This window comes from Globicephala melas, chromosome 2 (genome assembly GCF_963455315.2).
Source record: "Globicephala melas chromosome 2, mGloMel1.2, whole genome shotgun sequence".
Lineage (NCBI taxonomy): Eukaryota > Metazoa > Chordata > Mammalia > Artiodactyla > Delphinidae > Globicephala > Globicephala melas.
In genome coordinates this window covers 137,504,470-137,509,590 of record NC_083315.2, presented here as the reverse complement: position 1 = coordinate 137,509,590, position 5,121 = coordinate 137,504,470, and the positions used below count along the sequence as shown (strand labels likewise).

Sequence of the window (5,121 nt, the reverse complement as noted above, 5' to 3'; positions counted from 1 at the left end):
AGAGAAGAAACCATTCCAAGAGGAGGGTCCTGGCCAATTATGTTGACTGCTGAGAGCTCAACACGTGGCTGCCGAAGATTTGCTGGATTTGAGGAGTCCAGGATGTGCTGACCTGCTGATGCTTGACTGCGGACTGAGGTTAACAAGTGTGTCTGCACCAGAACACTGCCACTCTTTTCCTTTTCAGAGTACGGGGAGGTGTATTCCACAACAGAAACAGCCCAATCTTCAACTAGGGCCACCTGCCGGCATGTCCAAAAGGCTCTGCTCCCAGTTAGAGCAAGAAATCCCAGATGTCTGCTGTGAGATACATCTGGATCCACCACAGCTGTTCTGCCATGATGACCAAATCACGCTTTGTGACAAGTACTTCAAGTCCCAGGAGCACAAGAATCAGGAGGTGTATGGAGTACAAAAAGCTGCTGAGAATTACAGGAAGTTATTCCAGGAGATATTGAACACATTGAAGGAGGAACCTGAAGTAACAAAAAGCATATTGGCTGATGAGCAAGGAAGAATGGTGATGATGCAGGAGGAAGAGCAGAATTTTAAAGTGATGATTGAGTCTGAATATAGGATAAGGTTCCGACTGATGATTGAAGAAAACAAAGTGAACTTCCAGAGCCTGCAAGGTTGCAGATTCAACCTGAACCTGAGAGAAGCCAATCAGAACCAACTGACGGAGTTTGCCACAAAGTTGAAGGAGAAGTTCCAGGAAATACTACAGAGACGGAACTGTTTGGGGAGAGAGAACATGAGTAAACTGAGGGAGAGTGAAGTCAGCTCTCTGAACAGATATGCAGCCTCCAAAAATCACTGCAGAGCTAGAGAAGAAATGTGGGCAATCTGCCTCAGCGTCACTCCAGAATGCAAGGTATTCTTTGGAAAGGAGAGAGTCACTACTGCTTCAGTGTCTAGAGCCCGCCCGAATCACAGACCTGAGTTTATGCCAAATAACAGGAATGAGCAAAATGCTAAACGTGCTGCAAAACCCTATAACTTTGGACCCTAAAACAGCTCATCCCTGTCTGGTCTTATCTGAGGATCTGAGAAGCGTGAGACTCAGAAATGTGCAGCAGGAGGTAGCCGGTCACCCAGAGAGATGTGACTTGAGTGCCACCATATTGGGTGTGGAGAGCTTCCCCTCAGGGCGGCACCTACTGGGGGGTGGGCGTGGAAAAGGCAACACAGTGGCGGCTGGGCGTACACGGAAGCTTGGCCAGCAGAAGTGCTTCCGGAGATAAGGTCTTATTCAAGGATCCATCATGGGAACTGATTATACTTTCTGGGCCTTTCCCCCTTTAAAAAGGGGTTCCTTGAGAGAGCAAATGCAGAGTTGGAGTTTTCCTGGACTATGAATATGGGCAGATATCCTTCTATGATGTGACAGAGATCCCTCATCTATAGTTTCTCTTATCTCGCCTTCCAAGGAGCTCTCAGGCCTATATTTTCTCTTTGTATCTCAAATGGAGGCATGAATTCCGACTCTCTGAGCATCTGCCTCCCTCATGTTTCTTCTTGTAATGGTACTCTTAGCCCTCAATCTTCTTTGGTGTGAAATCTAAGACCACAAGAGGCAAGAACGTTACAAGCATGACTTTATATAAGTTATTTTACAAAGTAATCCAATAAAAGATTTTTAGCACTCGAAAAAAAAATTGCACAACAGACGCTTTCTCATATTTGGAGTTTGTGTTTGGGTGGACGACTGTTCCCTCTGCTCCCCGATTCTACCATCAACTTCTGGAGAAGGGCCCTGTGTCTGAGCAGCAATTGTCGGTGGAGAAGCAGCTGTGCAGAAGAGGCTGCAGGCGCCACTGATGCCTCTTCAGCTGGAGACAAAAGTGGGGAGACGTGGTTTATCCAGAATTAGACTAAACCGTATATGATGAAATACACTGCTTTGTAATGCTGGGGTTTCCAATTGCCACTGAATTCACTTAGTTTCAACTTCACACTCAAGGGGGCGGGGAAGAAAATATTGTGTTGCAAGGGTGGTGGTGGTGGTGTGTGTAGGGGGCCTTTAATGAATAATTTGGTGTCAATTTTGAGTCCCAGCATCGGATACTTGTCAAAAGGAGCTGGAATTTCTGAGGTATGTGCTTGCTCTTTTTGACCCCATGGACTCTCCTTGTTTAGACCCCCAGACGGTGCCAATGGTTTCGGTGTTGGTGAGCTGCTCTGTAGCTTGAGAGCCATGAGCCAACAAACTCCGGGCCTCCACTGCGCCCTCTACAGGTTGCATGACGCCAGCCAATATCTTTGCTTTGTTTACATTGCTGAGGTCTCTCTATCGTTAACATCCTTTTTATGACTGACAGTTTTTTGGTTTGCAGCAAATAGTTTTCCAAAAAATAAACCAACTCCAGATTATTTTGATGGTTGAGATAACATGCTGAATGTAAAAATGGACATTTTCCAGTAACTCCAGTGGGTGATCTCCCGTTGAATGGATGAAGCTGCCGTCTAGATAGGGTCCAACCCACCATTCCAGGAGCCCTAGAGAACACCAGGAAGATAAAGATATCTACAGTATATTGACTTTAGAGGATAAATAATGTTGCCAGAGGCTATAGCTTGTGAGAAGTGAGGTATGTTTGACCCACTTCATTTAGCGCTCCCATTTCTTAGAAACAGATCCCAATCTACACGATCTAATCCTGTAGCTACACAATTGTGAAGCGATAGACACTGAGTGATTACGTCTCCTCTGAGCAGTTCATTACCTGTATTTTAAAGCCACTTTAGAATTATAGAAAGAATATGACCCATGGGAACATGGAGGTCAGTCTATCAAGCCTGGCGCTTCCAAATGATCTCTACTATTGTCTTCAGGTAACTGTGTCACTTTACTTCTTCTACTAGAGGGTGTTTTAAAGCTTCCCTGAGTCAGATGTTCTATGGTTTATTCTTCTATTCTTTCCAATTATTCCACCAAAACATTCTTTAATCAATCCGCTTTCAAAATTGTTTTTTCATTTAAATCAATTCTTAAGGGTCTGAGGTATTCATGGAATATAGAGAGAGATCTAGCAACAGTAATTAAATACCTATACAGGTTGTACTCTTATAATGCTTTTTTTTTTTTTTTTTTTTTGCGGTACACGGGCCTCTCACTGTTGTGGCCTCTCCCGTTGCGGAGCACAGGCTCCGGACGTGCAGACTCAGCGGCCATGGCTCATGGGCCCAGCCATTCCGCGGCATGTGGGATCTTCCCGGACCAGGGCACGAACCCGTGTCCCCTGCATCGGCAGGCGGACTCTCAACCACTGCGCCACCAGGGAAGCCCCTCCTATAATGCTTTTTAAAAAAATCTAATGCCCAGGGAACTTTGCTTTGGAGGAGCGCTTTCTTTCTGGCAAGTCATCATTTAGTTTAGTTCATCAAATAGTTTCTAATGGCAGCTCTTGCTGGGTGCTGCATTAGGAGGATGAATTCGTGAATAAGACACAGTCTCTGCCCTCATGGTGCTCCCAGTGCCAGTGGCAAGCTGGGACATTTCAGTGTGATGTGGGAGTGCTGTGATGGAGGGTGGTCAGGGTGATAGCATCTTTGCATCTCAGCCTGGAGGTCTTACTCCTGAGACACTTCTCAAAACAACCAGTAGGAGTCGGGCAGGTAGACGATAGGGGCAGAAGACCCAGAAAAGGAGCTCACGCATCTTGGATGACACGAGCAAAAGTACTGACGTGGCTGGTACCTGAAGGGCAAGGAGGAGACTTGAAAAGAGGTGAGGCTGCGGAAGCACCTGGGAGTCCACCATGGGGTTTGCAGTCTACACTGTAGGTAATATGGAGTCGTGGCAGGATTTTAAGCAGGCTTTTTTTTTTGGCCGCAACACGCGGCACGCAGGATCTTAGTTCCCTAATCAGGGATCAAACACGCGGCCCCTGCAGTGGAAGGACTGGAAGCGCGGAGTCTTCACCACTGGACCACCAGGGAAGTCCAGGGGATTTTTTTTTTTAAGATAGAATATTTTGATGATTATGCGGAGGACTGTGGCTTGGAGGGAGCAAGACAGAAGCAGGAAAGTTTTTGAGGAGGCTTGGTAAAAAGTGCAGGATGGAGATGAGGGGCATGGCTTCATGACTCCTAAATAAGCTTAATGGGGGAATCCTTTTCAAGGCAGATACGTCGTAGTGCATCCCACACTTGTCCAGTGGATGACAGCGCTTTGGGAGGGCGGAAGACCTAGTGCACCAGGTATATCCGGTCTCCTCTGGAAGCTCCCTCTCATCCCTGAGCGTCCTCAAGATCAGAGGCCACTACTGGGTGTGATTTTGGAAACAGAGACAGCTCCTTCTTTCCCCCCTTCCGTATCTGCTCACTGATGCTGGAAAACCCTTTAGGACAAGGATTAAAAATAAGGTACCCACACGACCGCTAACTTTTCTTTCATACTTATTAGGTTTGGGGTGCTAAAGAATCTGAGCAAGGTAGTAGATTGCATAATCTGATGTCAGATCCTGTGCCGGGTCTGGATTTCTTTTGCCCCTCCAGATGGATTACCTGCCCTTGCCTGGCCTATTCTGTGCCCCCAGGAGGCCGGCTGCTGTAGGCAGCCCCACCAGATTCTCTTGCTGAAGCTCCTGCCAGATTCTCATAAGGGCTCCACCACCCCTGGCCCCTTGGTTTTGGGGTGGGAGTAGCTCACTGCCGGTGAGAGTCCCTGAGTGCCCCCCCAACCTCTCACCGATGCCCTTTACCAGCCTATGCTTGACTAAATAGCAACTTCATTTCATTCTCCTCAGTTAATAACTATTTTGAGAGTTTCCTGCTATTCCCCTGCTGATACAGTTCCTTTTCCATGTTTGCGCTTTGGTAGGGATAGGACACTGAGTTCCTGAGCGTGAGGGTAACCACGGAAAAAGGAAGAGATCAAGAAAGGATTCTGGGGCCATAGAAGACCTCCTTCATACCTATCATAGGACCGCCTGGCTGCCCATCTGCTTATGCTGTCTGAGGAAAAGCTGGCTTCACAGATCTAGTTTGAATTTATATTTTAAAAATCCTGAATTGATTTGTAACCTCCAATCTGTAATTCATAACCACTCCATCAATAGGTATTTCTTGTCTAAGCGTGTAACTTAGCAGACTCATCATAGGGAGGGAAACCAGAAA

At 46.8% G+C, this 5,121-nt stretch overlaps 1 pseudogene; it reads left to right on the top strand.

Moving 5' to 3' along the window:
• The first annotated feature begins 250 nt into the window (after positions 1 to 250).
• On the top strand, positions 251 to 1,558 carry LOC115852462 (probable E3 ubiquitin-protein ligase TRIML2; annotated as a pseudogene).
• The last annotated feature ends 3,563 nt before the right edge of the window (positions 1,559 to 5,121 follow it).